This window comes from Protopterus annectens, chromosome 16.part0 (genome assembly GCF_019279795.1).
Source record: "Protopterus annectens isolate FY-2018-M chromosome 16.part0, PAN1.0, whole genome shotgun sequence".
Lineage (NCBI taxonomy): Eukaryota > Metazoa > Chordata > Ceratodontiformes > Protopteridae > Protopterus > Protopterus annectens.
Window position 1 is genome coordinate 791,609,519 of NC_056750.1, and position 22,577 is coordinate 791,632,095.

Consider the following 22,577-nt stretch of genomic DNA (forward strand, 5'->3'; position numbering starts at 1 on the left):
TAAACCAACCCGTCCCCCTGGCAAATACCTTCTATCACATGGCCTAGCTCGACTCTGGAACTCTCTACCTCCATCTATCCGTATCACCTCTAACCATTTTATTTTCAAAAAATCTCTTCACTCACATCTTCTATCTCAGTGGGAATGCTCTTGCTCCCACCCCTCATAACTAATACTGGGTATTCCTTTTATTCCTTTTTATTTCCTTTTCCTTTCCCTTCTCCTACTTATACCCTTGATTTCACTCTAACATTTCTCCTAACTCTTATATTATTATTACTATAGTATCTGCAAGAATATACTACACTATACCTCTTAAGTGTAGGACTCTTAATATGTAATGCCTTCTTATTTTTAATTGTAAAATCCTGTTTAATCTGCCTCTCATATAAGTTTTAACTCTTGTATTAATTGTAATTGTTTGTTTATTATCTGTATTGTCTACTCAATTTTTTTACATTGTCTAAACATGTCTAAGAACCTATTGTAACCTAAAATGTCTGGAGCTTTTCTCCCCAGGACTCCATTGAAAACGGGTTCATCTTGACCCAATGGACTATCCTGGTAAACCAACTGCAAATAAAATAAAAAAAAAAATAAAATTTCAATTTTGGAGAAGTCCACAGATTATACTACTGCTAGGGATTAAGTAGTTTAATTCAAGTTTGTGGAATACTACAGAGACCAAACTATTTGAAATAGTAGGTGGCTTTGTTGCGGAGGTGCACTAGAATGTGTGTTTGATTTAGCATGCCAGGTTTCCATTGTATTTCAAATTTACCATCCCTGTTCAAAGCTACAAATTAATTTAAAATATAAAACAAAGGAAAGAGGTGTTTAAATTAATTGGTAAGGTGCACATGTAATAGGCAGGGACCTACCTACAAAATGTCAACGTGTCTTTATTGACCAGTCTTGTAGTAGCATTACTTTAAGACATGTTCCCAGCTGTTAACCTGCACCTGGGACCCCACAGAACTACAGAGTAGTTAATCGGAGGCAGTCAGGTCCATGCATCAGCCAGCAGTGCCTCCCTTGAAAACTTCTAATGTTTGTTGCTTTTTACAATGGACTTATGTTTCACAACAACCAGCTTACTATTTCAAACTAGTTATTAAGTTTTGAGAAAAAAATAATGCTCTTCTGGCAATATGCCACACTAGGTACTCATTTATTACTAACTGGCAATTAAGCCAATTAAAACACAATAGTTTAAAAAAGCTGCAATTATAAAGTAAGCCGATTTTTCTTGGCTGGTTACTTTAATAAACTTTTTACATTATCACAGTTGGTCTTCTGATTAATAAAAACTCCATAAAAGCAACTTCAAGTTGCAACTCCAGCTTAGAGAAGTGCAGTGAATTTGGTGAAATGCTTGTTTCTTCAATAAATGCTAAAATAATTTCTGTATGCTCCATGCTGTGCACTATTAGTGTTGTTTTTTTTACTTTACATTTCTTAAAATTTAAAATAAAACCTTTGTCTACTAATTGATACAGATGAAAGCTGTCTCCTTTATCTCACAGTGAAAAAGACATACAATAAGTAAAAAAATCCAAACAATGAAACACAGTATTTCTGGATTTAGTTCTCAACAGATGGCAAGATATTGTTCCTCTGTGTGTGTGATTTTTGGTTTGTATAAAACTTTATAGTGGGACCAGCTCAGTGATATGAAAATATGGTGCTTCTTCAATGAGCCAGGTTCAGTAACTGAAGTAGTTTGGGACCCAGCCTAAAGTGGGCGGGTCAGTATCTGTAAATCCACCCCCACCTCCCAAGAAGAGAGATGCTATGTTTCACCTTCTGACTGTTACCTGTAGGAACTTTTTACCATGTACAAGCTGCACTGTAAGGGAACATCCCAAGTTCAGACTATCAGGGGTATCACCACATATTTACACAACATTCACATCTCATGTTTTAATTATGTTAGCCTTCCTTACAGAATATGGGTCCTTAAATTCCATAATGTGAACAATGATCAAACAGTTCAAATTTCTGATATAATTTGATAGGATCCTAGATGCATATATAAAGGACAATGATCACTTCACAGGACATACAGATTACAGTCAGACACTAATTAGAATGTCTGGACGGGAATGGAAAAATGTAAAATAAACACATGGCATCATCTAGCACTGACAATTAGGAAAACAGGAGCAAGAAAAAGGAAATCACTGTAGTCGAAGGACAAAGGACAAAAGTAGCATTAACTGATGAAACAGCTACACCTAGCAACGCTAGTGGTCTGCATACTGAAAGACAAAGTTATAAAACAAGTGGACATTCAAGAGAAAACTAAAGTAATGTGGAACATGGGCAACCACATCATTCCTGTGGTAGTAGGAGCAACTGGGCTAATAAAACGATTACCCAAGCATACTTAAATATGCTACCTATATATATATATATATATATATATATATATATATATATATATATAAAACGCTATATGAACTACATAATGAATGAATTCTTGGTACATTGCAGATGCTGACAAGAGCACTTTTGGTAACTATCAAAGGCTACAGCAAAATTAATTTCTCAAACTTTTAACTACGCCCTGACTTTGGAATGGGTTCAGCTCCTGCCATGATATTAAAATACTAAACACCTACAGCAATAAAAAAAACCCCAAAAACAAACAAAAAAAAAAAAAAACAGAAGAAATGGAAAGACCTACAGTATCAATTACGGAGTTCCCGAAACGACCATATACTGAAGATCTGACCCATGAAAGGTTAAACACAGGTGAACTTAAACTACAAGATGAAGTGCTAATGATGGCAGATCAAGGTAGATGATTGTATGCAGGCTGATTCACAGAATCTCTACAAGAAGATGGAAGATACAGGCAAATGTCAATTTTGCAGCAGAAAACTAGGAACTGCTCAACATATTATTACTGGCTGTGACATACTTATGGCTGGAGCCTATACATTGCAAAAGAATAATGTGACAAGAATGGTATAGTGGTATCTCTGCAAACATTACAACATACAACTAGATTAGAAGCTCTGGAAATATGAACTGCAAAGAAATGTTTAAAATGAAGAAGTAATGATCACAAAAGATCATTGAATGGCAATTGTCAGGAAAGCAGAAGCAACAAAAGCAGATACTGCAGCTGAAGAGAAAGGAATGCAAGCAACATTAATTATAGAAACAGCCACACCTAACAACTATAAGGTTCTGTGTACTGACAGACATAAAATTATGAAATATCACCATATGGAAGCAGTAACTACAGCAATGTGGAAGACTGCTTTACAAACAATCTAACCAAATGAACAAATAAAAAAAGAACTTTCCAAACATATTTTCATGTACTAACAATACAGAATCCCCATATAAACAACAAAAGAAGGAAGTTCTAGATATACTGCAAGTGCTGATTAAACTATACAGTGCCAAAACTGGAATACAATCTCCATTTAGTCACACTTTATTCACCTATTATACCTGTCACTAAAGGAAATACTGCCAGCCCAGCTATCTGGAATTTTGTAAATAATTATATGTCCTTTGTGAATATCAACATGATTCATATAAGATACTTGTGTTACAAATGTATTAGAACTGTATGCCAGGTGTATATCAAACTACTGGTACAGAAATGTGTGTTAAAAAGATTTTTGCAAAGTGCTTAAAATGTAACCACAGCATGCCCTACTGGAACAGAGCAGAAATGTACCTGCACTATTGTAACATTGCAAACTGGAATACAGAAGGTTAACTTCAGAAAAATAGCTGAAATTAAATTACTTTATGGCCAGGCCATAAAAAGATGTTATCTTTCAGTTTCAGTGCAGTTAGAGACACAATGTCTAAAACTAGGTAGGAAAATCTTCAGGGTACACCACCATGAGCTTGCACTGTGTCAACAGCGATAAAAACACTCCTTATTTGAAGAAAAACAATAAAAGTGTTAAAAACACACAAAATTCCCAGCTGAGATAAGCGCTTTTGGCTTCTTAAGCCTTCTTCAGATCATAAAAAACAAGTGCTGGGTAAAAACATATATATTGTGCTGCAGCCAATCCAGTGGTTTAAAAATATTTTTTATTCTTTCAGCAATGCACCTCCTAACTCTCAGTCCTTGATCAGAAGCAAACTCCACACAGGATCTAGCTTCCAATCAAAATCCTTTGCTGCTGCTGATGCAGCGTCCTCAATCAGGTACGTATACTCTCTGTTCTTTACATCTCTGCACTTGGAGAAGGTTAACGTGTGTTTTTTAAACTTTTATTGTTTTTCTTCGAATAAAGTGTGTGTTTATTGCTGTTGACACTGTGTAAAAGCTTGTGGTGATGTACCCTGAAGATTTTCCTACTTTGTTGTACTGCATTGGGACACCTTTGGCAGTTGGGGTCAATTGATTTTGTCAATGTCTAAAACTAGGGACCTTTCTGTATTGTCTTGGAAGTGTTTTATTGCTTTACAACTTCCACCATTTGCCAAAGATACGAAATACTTCTAGCTTCCAGCAGTGGCGGGGGTTTACCTGGGATAGAGTCAGATGAGAAGAAATGAGATAACTGTACAAGCTATCCAGCAGTAATATTTGAGATATTAATTTAAGAACTCTCTGAGAGAGACAGAGCATTCTGTATTCTGTCTTGGACCTGACAAGATCCATTCACCACACATCTGCCTTGCTATGAGTAAGTCAGTCTAGGGAACAGTATAATTCTCTTAGATACAGTCAGGAATATAACAACACTCAAATTTAGATGTTTTTCTTCATTTACTTGAGACTGTCCTGCAATGCGGTTTTAAATATTTCCTGTGATTTTGAACTCTTATGTCACTGTAATTATGTACCGAGTATTTTCTTGTTCTTTTATTATTTATTATTAAATATATATAAACCTTTCATTGTGGCTGATCTGTCTAGAGATATGTAAGTTCTGAGAGTACTTGCGTATTTATTTGGTGACACTGTAGGCCACTCCTAATAGATTTGCTCTTGATCAAACTACCATTTGAATTAACAGTAACATTACACAGGAAGACTGGACACCCCTTGTGAAGGGCCTTAAAGTAGCTGATAAGGAGTGACTGGTGGCAGGGGAAACTACATTATAGTCTGGGCAGAAGGGGGCATAGCTAGCAAACTTGTGCCAGCATTTCCCAGATGTGTGTGTGTGTGTGTGTGTGTGTGTGTGTGTGTGTGTGTGTGTGTGTGTGTGTGTGTGTGTGTGTGTGTAAATCAAATGTCAGAGTGTGTGTGTCAGCTACTTGGGCAGGGACACAAAGCATTGGTTGGACAGAGAGGGTGCTGGAGGTCTTTGCTTGGTCACTCAGCTGAGATCTCAATTCTATAGCTCTGCCAGTGGGGAGTCTCACTGGGGATCTGAAGAAAGACGGAGAAACCAGCCACGAACCGACTGTGGTCTCTGTGTGCTCATAAGGGAAATTGCACTTGATGCAGAAAGCTGCATCTGGAAATACTGTGTGTGTACTTGTCATCCTCCCAGTGAACGTTCCCCCACAGGTGCCAGTGGTGAGGATTGAGGCTCCTTGATTACAGGTCCAGTGGAGGATTGTCACGATACCAAACTGTAGAAAATAAATATGTCACTTCATCTCCCTCACATCTCAGAAAAAGTATTGCTGTCATGAAAATAAATCTGGCTGGATAGAAATAGCTTCATTAGCACAGATGGAGAAAACCCTGACTACAGCCCAAATGGCTCAAGTTCTATCAATGTCACAAGCCCCTGTTAGAGATGATGTGGGAAGGACGGGTGTTAGAGATGATGTAGGAAGAGGGCAGACAAGGGCTGTACAATGCCACAATCACTCAGAGAAGAGACAGAGCAACCTGTGATGGCCCAGAGTGGATGTTTGGCCAGAAAGTTATTTCAGAATATGTAACAGATTAAGCATCTCTTCTGCTGGCCTCAATGATGTTCAGACTACTACATGCTAAATACTGATCACTGCAATCTCACAAACAAACAAATCATTATCCAGACAGATCACATAATGAAGAGTCTCTCAGTCTTAATAAACCATCATTTAAGCTATCTAAAGCTGAGAAAGTATTCTCTAAAACAGCTTAGGCTATATGGGATTCACACTCATAGCTAGTAAGAACTTTTTTGGGAACTTTTATTTAAAACTTGTTCAAGATCTGCAGATGCTATAACAATGCACCTGTGTCAAGAATTATGGCTAGTAACACAGTTAAATGTATTTTTATTCATCTCTGATCACCATAAAATGGGCATTTCAGAAATTCATTCACATCGATAGTCTACCTTAGCCAATGCAGGGTCCCCAGAGGGGTGGATAAGAGTTGTATTATGCTTCTGTTATGACACTGCAGATAACTGTATTTGCCTTTATTATTACATTACTCTAAGTGATAAAACCCCGTATTTCTTTTTTTGGACCCCTTGGGACATAATTTTTTCAAGTCCAGCCCTAGTGCCCCATGTCCACAATGGGTCTACTAACTCATCTCCTACATCCCCCAGACTTACGATTTGTGGCTCCTAAGGGTATCCTGGGAGCTTGTTGATCTCCACTTCCATCCCGGGTTTTTTTAAGATGCTCTACCCACTCACTCCCCTACTTCCCAAGCTTGTTGATTCATCTGAGGGCAACTCACCTCTTTGGAACATGACTCCCCTAAGACAGTGTCATCAATGAATGCACGTCCATCCCTCCCAGCATCTCCATCAGTCTTTTAAGCTGTTAATCATACCCAGGTCAACTAGGCTGCAGTTAGGGCTGCAGACTATCGCAGTGGCTAAATCACTGTATGTCTAATATTATTTTAGCTTTCTATATTCTTTCACCTTCTCATTTACCTCCAATACTAATTTATTCACACTCACAGTAATCATTTCTCAAACATTCTGTCTATACAAAATGAACTGCATACAAAGAGAAAACAGAGAAGAAAATATAAAAAAAGGAAGAGAAAGCAAAATGTAAAGACAAAAGAAGCAGTTCTGGGTGTTTACATTATCCTTTATGTTTTGTTTTTCTGTGTTGCTATGCTTCTCCTGAGCATTTGTTTTATTATACTCCTGTTACAACTCTGCAATCAGCCATTATAACTTGCATTAACTGTTACACTGAAAAAATGAAAGATACTAATTTGCTACATATATTTTAATGCTGGGATTACGTCATGGCTGAAAAGGGTGATGTATCAGTCTATAAATGTAGCTAACAAACAAATAAATACTACATAATACAATTAGATGTACAGAGTAAACCAATTATTAGAATTACGGTCTTTTACCATAAGCAAAGCAAGACATTGGGACAGGAGACTGATAGCTACCTTTAAGAAGGTGACTTGTAGCAAGTTACATTTTCTGCACTCAGCAGTGTCTCATGCAATGTGTATTTAAGGTCAGTGAAGTTATGGACCTCAGGAAAAAGATGCAGTTCTGTGTTTCAGAAACAAAGGAAGACCAGAATGAGGATGAGATTTCTTAAATATCACGTTCTAACACACGATATACTGTCACCTCAACCCCTAAAAGTTCTTAAGGATACATTAAGTAAAGACAGGGATCTACTGATCCAGAGAAGTCTGCAATTAAAAGGAAAGCTTCTGAAATATCCCTTAAGTTCCTGTTAACTGCTCATGACTTTGCTTCATCACCAGAATATAACACACATTCCCACAGCTCAGAAGTACAAAATAAATTCAGTCATACTCGATGCCTCTTAAGTATCCCTAACGCATCATGGTCCTGATTTTTCTTCATATTTTTTTCCAATCCCTTATAAATGTTTTTAATTTTCTGGTAAATCGCTAAGGATTACAGTAACTCAATAATGCCAAATATGCCATATTCCTTATTACTCAGAAAAGTGCATATCGATACAAAATATGTAGTTCTACTAACACTTAAGTAAATTAAGAGTAAAATATTCAAAAATTGCTCCTGATTTGAGGTCTTTTCCCTCCATTATCTTGGTCTTGTCTTTTATTCTTAGTAAAGAGGTTAAGAGCCAAGTCTAACAGGGCTACCATATACTCTACATGACAGCCTCCACATATAGACTTGTATATATAACCACCTTTCTAGGTACAAAATATTTAATTTACAAATTAAAATAAGGAAAACGGCCATGGAAATAACAGGGATCTGAACTAACGCAGTCTTGTGAAGGACTGGAAAGTGAGAAAACCAGGATGTTTTGTGAATTCTGATTGTTACCACTGCTGTCTCACTAATGCCATCTGCACCCTGCATAATTACTTATCAGCATATTTAAATGAAATCAGGAAGGTGATGGAGATTTGCAGTACCTATAATTCTGCGAACAGCTATTCTCTCACCTAAGATCTTCTTTTTAAATTATGATGCTGTCATCTAACCACAACTGATGAGTTCTTACTACAGGAAAGGAATGTGTTACAGGATATAATTAACTTTTATTGTTGATGTCTAGTGGAAGAACTTGGCAAAGATCAGATATTTGACTTTGTGGGTGAACAACCAGAAGAAATGCAGACGAACATGGATGAGATGGCTTTTACTTCTCAACTTCAACTAATAAGGGAGGGAGCAAACCACTGAGAAGCACGAGGATACAACTACTACCCCCCAAAAGCAAAATTAATGTGTTAATTACACAGACAATGCAGAAAGTATACCCAATACAAGATACTAGGGTACACCTTCAAAACTCAGTGTACATAAAGTGACTATTTCACGGGCAAAAGAAAACCATATTTAACTTCAATGAAATTATGGAACCTAAGGGAAAATTCGATTGTATGCGCCAAAAATGTGGGGAGAGAAGAGTGATGATGACCTCCTACACCTCTTGTCAAGAGTTCCTAAATAACAGGTTATAACAAATGATGCACTGTCAACTTGCCCCCTAGAAGTTCTTAAGGATGCAGTAAGTCCTGATAGGAGCCTACTGAGCCTAAGCATATATCTGAACCTCTTAGCAAGAGAAATCTGGACAAAACCTAAAAAAAAAATAGGGGGACAAATGCCCAAAAATAGGGAAAATTTTAAATACTGCTCTTATAAACTTAGAAAGTTGCTACAATAATGGGCTTTGTGTTAGCATGGATTTTTTGAAGGATATAAAGTCTGAAATTCAAAGGTATGTCATTATTTACTGACTTAAATCCTCACTGATTTACCAAAAAAAACACAAATCTTATGAGGAATGGATCAAAAACATAAGGCAAAATTCTGGACAGTTGAGAGGTATGATCCACAGTTATATACACATAAACGGAAACTTGTGAAATATCCCTCAAGTCTCACGGATACTGTGACTTGAAATTACTGTACACGAAATGTATTCACATTTCACTGTTTGCACTTTTCAAATTTGCCTTTGTGTTACTTCACTAATCCCACCAATATGAATCCTTACAAAGAGTTAGCTAGACTATTACTCCAATATCATCAAACATGGATCCAGCTTAACCTTAGTACATAAATTCCTGTGTACCTACAACAGCACAACATTCAGCCAAGTCGTGGAATCACAGAATTCTGTTCTAGAAGGTAAGTGGCACAAGCAGGCAAAATCCACGCATTTTTCTCAATAATAGGTTCATAGGTTGGTACTAGGCTATCAGCCCTAGGGCCTATACAAGCCTAGCCATAACAATTCCCTGGCTATTTCTTCCCACACTATTTACTTCCCTGGACCCCTGTCTAGCAGGGCGACTGACGTGATGCCCGGGGTGAATTTCCTTTCTCCCATCCAATCGTCAAGGTTCCTTTTGAAGAGGGCCAAAGAGGAACTCTGCTTGACATGTATGAGCAGTCTATTCCAGAGTCTTGGGAGTATCTGGGTCAGGAACCTATCCCTCCAGCATGTTTTATTTATTGTGATGACAAGGTTTAGATCCTTGGAGTGTGTGGCTCTGTGGGATTGGGATTTCTTTAAGTGTAGCATGTCCAACAGCTCTGGGTTTGACATGGCCTTGTATGTTAAGCAGAGATTGCTTCTGAGTAGACGATATGCGACAGAGTATAGCTGGAGTTTTCTAAGGCGGTCAGCGTAGGGTATCTGCTTTAGGCCTGTGATTCTTTTAGTGAGGTATTTCTGCGGCCTTTCCTGTTGTTGCAGATGTCTTGAGAGGTACATACCAAATGGGGCGTTGTATTCTATAATGGGTCTAATGAGTACAGTGGGACAATGACCTCCTTTTTTCTGGATGAAAAGCCCTTAGTGATGAGGTGTGCCACATAGAAGGATTTCCTGACTGTTGTGGCAATGTGGTTATCGAAGGTGAGACCACTGTCCACCTGTGTCCCTAAGTCTCTTATCACACTTTCGGTGTTTAGTGTACTGCCACCTATGTGGTAATTCACGGGTTCATATTTTTTCCCAAAGGGGATAACTATACATTTTATGGCATTGAGCTTGAGCCAATGGCTCTGGCACCAAGCATCTTTTTCTGTAAGGACCTTTTGTAGAGTATCCACATCATTTAGGGATTCAATAATGGCTCCCAGTTTGCAGTCATCTGCGAACTTTGTTAGTCAGAGTCCCTTAGTGTTGGCCTGTACTTCAGAGAAGTAGATGCCAAACAAGAGCGGTCCCAGGACTGAACCCTGAGGTAGTCCACTTGTCTGGAGCTGGATTTGGAGTCGGCTACTTTTACATTGTGAGTTCTGTCAGTAAGCCAGTTGGCAACCCATTGGGTGACGTAGGGATTAATGCCCAGCTTAGTAAGTTTATCTATGATTCCAGAGTGGGGGATGGTGTCAAAGGCCTTGGCGAGGTCTAGATAGGCTGTGTGGACCACCTTATCCTTGTCCATGGCTCTGGAGACTGATTCGAAGAAGTCAGTCAGGTTCAGGAGGCAAGATCGGCCCTTCACGAACCCAAACTGGGTGGGGTCCAGTGTTTGAAGGTTGCCAATGTCTTTGTTTATAAGTTCGATGATAATACGCTCCATGGCCTTGCAGATAAGGCTCGTCAGACTGATGGGACGGTAGTTTCAGGGATCCAAGGTGGATCCCCCTTTGTGGAGTGGGATAACTGTAGATCTGCGACACTCAGTGGGCATGAAACCTGAGGTGATGCTATGATTAAACATGACACTTAGGTGAGGTGCCAGTTCATATTGTAGTTCATGTAGTACACAGCCCGGGATGTCATCTGGTCCAATGGATGCTGTATTCTTAGCTTTTGAGAGTGCGTTTTTACCTGTGTGGCCGTTATTACCAGAATTTGGCAATCTTCTGGTATTGCGATGGGCAGTTTAGGGGGTGAGACGGGGGTGAAGTTGGCACTGAATCGATCTGCCAGGATACTGGCAATATCCTTGGGATCAGTATATTTAATGTCATTCTGTTTTAGCTCAGAGCAGATCTGAGCATTGCTATTTAGATTCTTGACATAGTTATAGAATGCCTTGTGGTTGTCTTTGGAATCTTTGGCAATTTTATTTTCGTAACTAGCTTTGGAGGATTTTATGAGGGATCTCAGTTTCTTTCTGAGGCTGGTAAGGGAGTTTTTTGCATCCTGGGATTTTCCTCTTTTCTGCAACAGTTTCTTCCTTTTGTTGTAAAGTTTGTTTATGGCAGGGGACCATCAGATTGGCTCCCATTTTTTTGAGGAGAGCATCTTGGTTCTATTTGGGATGGCATGATTTATGCATGAGTGGATGTGCTCGTACAGTGCCTTAGTGTAGGACTCAGCAGTCAAACTTTCAGTTCCCGTCTGCATGGGTGTCATGATGTTTGTCACTTCTGACTTGAGTAGCATGAAGTTGGCTTTGGAGAAGTTTTTTTATGGAGGTTTCCTTACTGGGGGGTGGGGGTGGGATGTGGATGTTAAGGGTGATTAGCTTATGGTCAGACCTGACTAACGAGGGGGTGACCATAGGTGTGGAGCATCGATTTCCCATGTTGGTAATGACCAGGTCTAGGATATTGGAGCCCCTGGTGGGACTATGGATTAGCTGATCCAAGGCATTGGAATTTATGAATTCCAAGAACCGTTGGGCAAAGGTGTTGGTACACGAATAGTTTTCCCAGTTAATGGCAGGGTAGTTAAAATCACCCAGTATTAGGGTGTTTGGTTCTATTTTAATATTTTCCAGTATGTTTAGAAAGGTGTAGTGAAAATCTTGGGGCATGGTGGGGGATCTGTAGCAAGCTACAATTTGAATTGCAGTCTTACCTAGTGTTAGTTGCACCTGGAGAATTTCAGACGCATTGTGTTGGATAACTAGGCTGGTGGTGTGAATATCCTTGGTGAATATGGACACTCCTCCACCTTTAGTGTTTCGGTCCTGGTTTGGTGGCCGAAAAGTGTGGTAAGAGTTGTAGCCTGGTATTGCAGGGGTGCTCTCTGGAGCCTTGAACCAGATCTCAGTTACTGCACAGATATCGATGTTCTCCATTTTTAGGAGTGCCTCGAGAGAGTGCATTTTGAGGTTTAGACTTCTACCATTGAGTAGCATTACCTTCAGATTTTGCATGCTTGTACCTGTTACGGTGGTGGTTTTGTCCTTTGAACTTTGCCGAAAAAAGGCACTATAGGGGTGGCAAGAGCCTTAGCCAGTAACCTGAATCCCAGGGGCGACAGGTGCAGACCATCTCTGGCAAAGTATCATGGTCTGTCGATCATGTCATCCCAGGCAGACAGGTACTGGATCTCCTTTGAATGACACCAGAAGCTTAGCCAATTGTTGAAGTCAATCATTTTGCCCTTATATTGTGGTATCATTCTGAGGGAAGGCAGGATCCTACTCAGGGCTAGGGTCATACCTGCCTGGGCCACATGATCCGAGAGCTCTTCCATGTCTCTTTTCATGTAGTCCAGGGAGGTACATTTCAAGTCATTCACTCCAACATGGACAATGACAGAATCATATTTGTACTTGTTGTGGAGTGACTTGAGTGCATGCATTATGTAGTGGATCCTGGCACCCGACAGGCAGCTGACTGTACTTTTCTCCTTGTTCAACCTGGTGAGTGAGACATCAGTGTGCCGGACTATAGAGTCACCTATGACTAAAGTGTTAGGTAAGTTGTCTTGCTTAGAGGCTGTTGCTGGGTGGCACACTGGTGTTGTGAGCTATGTGACACTTTGGTTGTGATTGGTATTTGTTTGCGTTTCAGCTTCGGAGGTCCTTGTTGCTTGGGCAGGTTACTGTTAAGGGCCTCCACATATGTGGATTTAGTGTTGCTATATGTGGGTGTTGTGGTGTGGGTTTAGAAGGGCTAAGCGTTGCTTGAGGTGTAGTGTGGGTGTTAACCTTCTCCTCTTGACTGTCTAGCACAACCTTGGGTGGAGAGAGCTTTGCTTCCAGTTTGGCTATGTAAGTGCATCTCTCACAGGTTGTAGTGTTGGGTGGTAGGAGTAGAGGGTTGTCTTTGTACAAGAGGCAATTGCTGCATTGCCCCAGTATGCCCAGATTCACCAGGTGGACAAGAGAAATCACCGGAAGGTGGAAGCTGATCCTTGGACATGCCTGGTTTGGTGCTTTTTTTTTTTTGTAAAGTACAGGAGCGGTTTTCCCTTACCCTAGCAAGGTATTTTGCAATTATAGGCTGTTTAGTGCCTACGATTAATTTCTCCTTATTAACAAGGAGAGTTGAGTGCTTGTATCAGTTTAAGGCTTCCTAGTGCTTTCCAGCAGGTATTAGAGCAAGTGCTAGTCACAGGGATGCTTAAAGGTAAGATGAAAAAAATGCACACTGCAGTGTGCACTAGAGAAGTTAGATGTGAAAGTAGGCAACTTAAGTTTTACCTGTTTAAAAAGTTAAGGTTTAGTGGAGAGTTACTATTTTTAAAACAGCAAGATGGATTGAAAGGGGTGGTCACTTTTGTATTCTGGTACTATGGAATACAGTAGGATAGCCAATAAATTTAAATAGTTGAAGGGGGATAATTTCAAAAATGATAATTTTGTGATTACTCACACAAGCCAGCGAAAGCAGAGAGGAAATGAGATATATGGTCAAATTAACATAACAGGCAGGCAACTAGAAAGACAGTGGTATTTAACAAGACAACTGTAACTGGGTGGGAGGGTGGGGAAAAATTTCTGCCTGACTCAGAAGAGACAGAGCTGTGGTCTCTTTTGAAGTTTTAATATACAGTTAAAGCAGAATGAAAGTAAAACACAAAGTAAAGAAAACAAACCACAGTATTCAAAATATAAAAAGGCAATAAAGTAATACAAAATACAACAAATAAAAGCAAACTAACCTTTCCTTCACAGCAAAGTGTAGCAGAGTCTGGATGAGCCTTTCTGGTAAAGTCGATAAAAAACGTTGTTGGCTCAAATGCACCACTAAAAACATCATTTAATTTAAAAAAGTCCAAGCATTTTTCTCAATAAAGTCGATAAAACTCCACTGGCTCAAATATACCAGTAGAAATGTCAGTTTATTAATATAAAAAATCAACAACATAAGCTTTAAAACAAAAGGTGCTTCTTTAGATGTATCCTACAATTTCAGTGACAGTTTCCATTCAGCTAATGCATTCCTTACACCGCCATTAACAGGCATTGCAACAGTTAAGAAATAATAATTCTGGAAATTAGCACAAAAGACTAAAGCTCTGACTTGCTAATGAGCTGATTCATGTGGCAAGGGTACAGGGTTTGAATCTTTCCATTTACATTTGTCTACTGTGTGACCTTGAGCAAGTCACGTAACCACACAGTGCTTTGGGGAAATTGGGAATTTGGGATAGGTTCCTTAACAATCTCCCATACTGCATGGCTAGACGCTATCTATGAACCTATAAACATATGAACAAGCTGCCTATAGTATCTTGAGAAAAACATTCAAAAGGAGACTTCCAGAAGTCAATCAAGTTGTACTTACCTTCAAGCAGCTCTTGTAAAAGTAGCAATAAATGAATGTACCTGTTAATTCAGTCTTACTCATCTTGTTTACACACACATTTATCTAAACCTCATTTTGTTTCTCTGACATCCCCTTATCATTTTACTTCCACTTCATTTGATCACACCAAAAGTGGAAAGAATGAACTCTACCACCAAGGAAAGTTGTTAGCCCACAGCTAAGAGTGGCAAAAGTTACCTGGAAAAATGTCTCTACCCTCTTATGTCACCACATTCCAATTCTACCATTTCTGGTAAGAGGACAACCTTGGTAATCTAATCTATTGACCGTTTACATAAAGGTCAATGGTATGTTGTTTATGACAACTGTGTATACTGTGCAGCATACTTGTTACCTTAGTAATTTAAAAAATTGTGCAAGCCAACAAAATGTAATTGTTTTTATTAAAAATTTTACTTAAAAAAAAAAAAAAAAATACATTTAAACCACAGTAAGACTAAAGACTGCCACTCCTTTGTTTGAGTAATTTGTTCCTATTTTGGGGCTTTGTCAGATTTATTATGCTAAGAGAATGACAACTATATGTTTGACACAAAAAAGCGTAAAGAGGAAAGCACAATTGTGGACCCACCCAAGCAAAAACTGAAACTTACTGTAAAATTTCTTAAGTACTTTTGCAGGGGGATTTACCCACACACCACCATTACTTATATAGATGAAATGCAACATCACTGTAGCAAGCGGTAAGTAGTAGTCTTGGAAACAGTATGGCTTGTAATGCGTATACAAAAAAATGTAGTAACATTTCACTGTTTGCACTTTTGATTGCCGAACGTGAGTTAATCCTCTGCCTTGATCCTACAACAAAAATGCATGTTAAGATGAGATTTGTCATGGGATTTAACATCTCATCAACTACATTGTAGTACCACTGCAGTGCAGGCACTGTGGAGTCAATGCGTGTGAACGATCACTGCACATTGTAGTACCACTGCAGTGCAGACAGTGTGGATTCAATGTGTGTGCATGACCACTGTGCATTGTAGTACCACTGCAGTGCAGACACTGTGGATTCAATGCATATGCATGACCACTGTACATTGTAGTACCTCTGCAGTGCAGGCACTGTGGATTCAATGCGTGTGCACGACCACTGTCCATTGTAGTACCACTGCAGTGCAGACACTGTGGATTAAATGCATGTGCACGACCACTATACATTGTAGTACCACTGCAGTGCAGGCACTGTGGATTCAATGTGTATGCACGACCACTGTACATTATATGGGGAGTTTCTCCTCTGCCTCCTGTTATGCAGCCATGGTGTTAATCTGTATAAGTAAGGGGTGTGGAGGACAAAACCCTCTACATGGCAGGGTGCAGTGGGGTATGTCCTCATGCAGAAAGGCTCTTATTTAGTTATTTATTGTTTGATAAGTGAGGATGTTTGGTAGATAAGTTGTGTTTTTGATAAACTGTGGCGAAATAATGGTCCTGTGTCATTTGCTCAATGGAGTAGTAACTAAGTCACTGATTTAACTTCTCACTTTACATGCTTTTAACATGTTTTTCTTTGATACTTTCATGGTGAAGATGAATTACCCACCAGTGCTGTGGCAGTCAGGACTTCATTGGCTGAAACACTGATAACATTAAAGAGTTAAGGGAAAGAAGAAAGCATTGGTAAAGTAAGAATAGTATGCACGTACGGCAGGTGCAGGACCAAACCAAACCAGGAATAGGTGAACAAGCGGCCAGCACCAAGGTGTAAAAACACAACAACAAAACAAAAATGAATAAATAATTATTTAAGAAGAAAGCATGCAAGAAAAAGAAAAACAAAGAACATGGCAGGTGACTCACAGCAGAAACAGAAAAAAGGCAACATAATTTACAATGCAAATGGGCTAAAAAAAAAAACAGCAAGCCTTCTAGGAAGGAGGAATACACTATTTCAGAGGACTATAAAACATAAGAAAAACATAGAAAGGATAGTTAGGCTGAATAAAGAGAAATTAAACTGAGCAGAGGCTAAAACAGCAGGATGCTCTAGCTGGGAAGTTAAATGGTGATCTTGCAAAGATGAAAGGATATGTAAAGTGAATATGGATAAAGCAACTAACCTAATTGAGACTCACCGCAAAATTCTAAGGGAGGACTTAGTGAAACATCTTGAATAATTTTAACAGGATATAGTCAGATGAGGCAATTCCCTCTTGATTGGATGAAAGCAAACATGAATCTACTTCGTATGGGTGGGAAAAGAAATGTAGACAGACGGATTACATTTACTACTGTGGGTATGCATCATAGTGGAATTGTTTTGAAGGAAAGACTTGCTTGTTACTACGGAAGGAGGCGAAATGCAGATCTTTTGACAACACATTTCAAAGTTTGAAGCTCGTATTAAAGAAATATGACAGCATTCCTACTTGAGTGACCGATATAATAAATGAAGAGGGGCTGCACATGTAACTTGTTTAGATTTTAGCAAGACATTACATTTGACTGGGGGTACAGATTAAATGATTTGTAAGCCTTCAAGTAGGTAGCAAGGCAGTAACATGGGTTACAAAAAAATTACTGCACAGCATATCACAGATACTGATGTTCATGTCTTCAGGAGAACAAAAGGAAGTTACCAGTGACATCCTACAGAGGGGAGCACCAAGACTGATGGTGTAATCTCCATTAAAGTGATACTGTACAGTGGCTAGAGGGAAGGAGGGACAGCAGTCGTTTCTTTCTCTGTCTAATGAAGGCACTATGACAGCGCAAAAAAAAAAAAAAAACAGGAAGTATGAAATGGATGAAAGAGAACTTGGCACTACTGTAGAAAGGTCTAACCTATGGAATAAAAGCAAAGTTATTCATCTTAGAAGGAAACAGAGCCACAGACAGAATGCATCTTTCTATGAAGAACTGGTAAAAATAAATGTGCAAACAGAAAAGGGGGGCATTATTCCAGTTGACTTACATGTGGAAAATCATGTTGAAAAGCTGATAAGAAAAAGGTATCTGGTCTAAGGATCTATGGCAGGAAGAATCTCCAAAAAAAGGAGAAGATGGTTGTTCATTTCTTACCACGAGATCCCACCATATCATTCTGAAGGTTGAATGTCTGCAAGTACATACATAGGGAAAAGTCCTCATCACAGAAGAATCACCAAATGGTGTAAGGTCTGAAACAGAAACATTTGCAGGAGAGATTACTAGAATGGAACATGTAAACACATGAAGAAATGAAGGAGAAGGTAGACATTGCAGAGACAATTAAACTTCTTAAAAGACACGAAAATCTGAAGAACAGTGCTTTTCACATGAATACTTCTGCACAATTTGAAAACTGGAGGAGGATAACTCGGGAAAGATGTGTGAAAGACTGCTGAGAAAGTAACTCAACAGAACAGAGGAGGTGGTATGCCACTTAGCTTGCATAACAGCTTATTCCTAGAATATGCTAGGAAGAACATACTCAAGGTTCTTAACCTGCAGTCATATTCTATGTTTCTAACATCTTCTACATTCCCTACATGACAGGGTTTGGCTTATGTATTTGAATATACTGGCATTATGTTTTAATACAACAGGTTTGTTTTTCATTTAACCATCAAAGATCAGCTCTGAGCATTTTCCTATTTGCAATGGTGATGGACAGGTTGACAGACGAGATCAGACAGGAGGCCCCGTGGACTATGATGTTTGCAGATGCCATTGTGATCTGTAGTGAGAGTAGGGACCAGGTTGAAGAGACCTTGGAGAGGTGGAGACATGCTCTAGAGAGGAGAGGAATGAAGGTCACCAGGACTAAGACAGAATGTGTGTGTGTGAATGAGAGGGAGGATAGAGAAATGGTGAGGATGCAGGGAGCAGAGCTGACAAAGGTGGATAAGTTTAAGTACTTGGGATCAACAGTTCAGAGTAATGGTGATTGTGAAGAGAGGTGAAAAAGAGAGTACAGGCAGGGTAGAATGGGTGGAGAAGAGTATCAGGAGTGATTTGTGACAGACGGGTACCAGTAAGAGTGAAAGGGAAGATCTACAAATGAGTAGTGAGACCAGCTACGCTATATGGGTTGTTGGCGGTGGGACTGACAAAAAGGCAAGAGTCAGAGATGGACGTGGCAGAGTTAAAGATGTTAAGATTTGCACTGGGTGTGACGAGGATGGATAGGTTTAAGAATCAGTATATTAGATGGTCAGCTCGGGTTGGACGGTTTGGAGACAAAGCCAAAGAGGGGAGATTGCACTGATTTGGACATATGCTGAGGAGGGATGCTGGGTATATTGGGAAAAGGATGCTAAGGATGGAGCTGCCAGGTAAGAGAAAAAGAGGAAGGCCTAAGATAAGGTTTATAGATGTGGTGACAGGACATGCAGGTGGTTGGTGTGACAGAGCAAGATGCAGAGGTCAGGAAGAAATGGAAACAGATGATCCACTGTGGTGACCCCTAATGGGAACAGCCGAATGAGAAGAAGGACAAATATTGTAAACTATCAGCTGAGGCAAACGGGACAAAAAAAGTGCAAAAGAAGCAGTGTATGACACCATGTTCCCCTTCATACAACTCTTTTTTTTTTTTTTTTTACCTACACATGTTAGGGTCAGGACCAGTGCTACATAAAACATTAAACCACAGAAAAGTAAACACAGACGTAAATGGTACAAAAAGGAAAGTAAACAGATACTTGCAAGTGCAGAGACAAAGTTGCAAGGGGGAAACCGCTTTCTAAAGTATTACTGTCATGAAAACATCTTTTTTCCTCAATTAACTGTGGAATAGATTTTCTCAAAAAGTCCCTGTTTCCTGCACTTACAATATATGTTTTATTTTCTGCCAGAGGCAAACATGAGCTCACAAGCTCTCTCTCTTAGACTAACAATAAGTAAAAGCCAAAGCAATCAAGAAATCTGATTCCGCGGTATTCATGTCATCTGTGTAAAATGCAACAAATTAAGTGCCACTGTTCTCATAACATTTTACACAATCATACCAATACTTTCAGACTCCTTTGTACATTTCACCAGTTTCAAAATAAAGCTAAGTTTCATGAAGTAAATTTACCTTTGATTTACTTTTCCCATGTAATGCAAGTCTGAAATCAAGGAATCCGGTAATATACACAATGCTACCAATAAACAAGAGGAATATATTTGGGGGGGGGCAGGTTTCTGCAGTTATCTTTCTACACTAACAATATTTTTACATTGCATTTAAAAGACAATATTTTATAAACAAAAATAGGCTCATGACAAGACTAAAATAATTAGGTAAGTCTTGCACCTAATATATATGTTCCTCTAAAGGACAATTAATTACATATCTTGATAGACAAAGGAGACCCCACCATCAAATAAGAAGGTAAGAATGCTTTGTATTACAGAAAAACACAGCCCTCACCATGTAACCTACACATACTGATACTGGTGACTTCAGACAAATTTAACACTTTTAAAACTCAGCAACCACACAGGAACAAGCTTTTCTTATTCTGCATTTGAAACTTGTACAGATCCGACTACTGAAACAGATATCTCATCCAGCTTTTGACATTCCAGACCCTACCCCTCTATTTTTTAATCAGCATTTCTTCTTTTCAACATTACAAGAAAAACAGTAACATTTGCATGGAATCCTATTGGACATGGTCCATTTAATAGGCACAACTTGACACTACAAAGTCAGTGCACCCTAAAATTTGTCACATATTCAGTTATATCAACATAATTAAACACTGTTTCTCAAGCAGCAATTTTGTACAAGTAGAAAATGTCTCTGTACGTTGTTGCTGTTTAAAACTCAACAATCAAATCCACCAACTTTTTACCTTGTATGTGACTTCTATACAATGAACTTCATAGTTTAAGGTCACGGGGGGGGGGTCTCAACTTTCAAGCTGTTCCTCTACATTGTAAGTTAAAGAGGTACAATTGCCTCAGTTAGTTAATATACCAATAGCCCATTTCAAGAACCCAAAAGATTCACTTATTACTGAGCAAATCCCCTCCTCTTCTATTACTCAAGAATTAAATTATGTAAATTTCTCCCACAATATCAGTAACATAATTCACTGAGAGTGTTTTGCTCACCTTCTACTCGCTAGCATTTTTTTTTTACCACTATCATTTGTCAGGTCAACAAAGCTGTTTCATTTTTAGTATGGTTCCCTCCCTGAATCAGTGAGAAGTAAAGTTGAGCTAATTTCCACTTTGCCTGACTGCTATCTATGAGAAAACCTTTGCAGTTCTGAACTAAATTCTGGCACCTTATCAAAGGCCTAACCCAGAAGGTATCCTCTTATCACATACACAACCCTCATGCTAAACAACTGAAACAGTCTACTGCAGACCATGTGGTACAATAAGGGACATACATGCATGAAATACCTCAGGACTTTCCTGACCAATCCCCAATGCCAGGAAGGCAACAAAGACACAAGGTCACCAAAAACATATCAACTAAAAGAAGCGTGAAGGACAGGACATCACCTTGGCCAAAATAGAAAACTGGTTAAAACAGAGGGAAGGAAAAAGGGATATACTACTCCAACAGTGATCAGTCAAGTGTCTACTGTTACAAGTTCTTGCACAACTGTACTACGTCTGTCCTATGATCACTGTTGCAGTATTACTAACAAATGGGAAGAGTAACAAAACTTTCTTAGAGTCCAGGGAGGAATACAGCTAGAATCTAAGATTACTCACTTGATAAAGGTCCTTATTCTTCTTGTGACACCATACAGAAGATTTCTTCCATTTAAAGGCATAGGATTTTCTTGTAGCAGGTTTCCCAAGCCTCATGTAATACCTCTTACGCATCCTCTAAAAATTGGTGCTTAAAAGGTATTAGAATCTAACCATCCAGAGAGTTAGATTCAAAATCTGAAGATTTGAATGAATAAGAGTGCCTCTTTGCTGTGCGAGTAAGTCCATTCTGTGTGGTCAGTTGTGATGACTGCCCTGAGCTAGATGAAAGAAGGGGGGGAATCAATGTTGAATGGCCAGTAGGGAGTCATCAGCAAGATATTCAGCTTCTCCTTTCTGATTTTCAAGAGAATCTTGGAAATCAGGGAAGAGGAGGTGAGGTATAAAGAAATCTCCAGTTCCAAGCCAAAGATATGGTGTGAATTCTCCAAGTGTCTGGGCACAGTTTGAGCGGTCTGTTCTGACTGGAGGCAAAGAGTACACTACTGATGGCCAATCTGTAGGAAGACCTCTCTGCTTAACATCCATTTGAGAGGGTCTGCCCAATTAATCTGCCGCTGAATTGCTCTTCGAGGGGAATGTAAACTGCTTAAAGAAACAAAGTGGGCTGCATACCCATGTCCCAAGCAGTCACTGCCAACCAGAAGAGGTGGAATGATCTTGTTTCACATTTCTTCTTTGTTTACCATATAACCACATGCTGCCCTGAGGCACGGGTGATGCAAGGATTGCAAACTAGAAACACTGCTTTCATTTCCTTGATATTTATAGGGTCCTTCTTGTCCTTCCTGGCATGTACACCCTGGACATTTACATTCATGGAACACACACCCCACTCCAGGCCTGAAGCATCTCTGAAGAAATAAAGGTAAGGGGAGTGAACGGGAAAAGGCATCCCTGTGCTAAGAGAAATCTAAGAGATTCACTAATGAAGCTAGCTTCTTATGAATAGAAAGAAGAATTGAAGGCATCCCTGTGCTGAGAGAAATCTAAGAGATTCACTAATGAAGCTAGCTTCTTATGAATAGAAAGAAGAATTGAAGGCATCCCTGTGCTGAGAGAAATCTAAGAGATTCA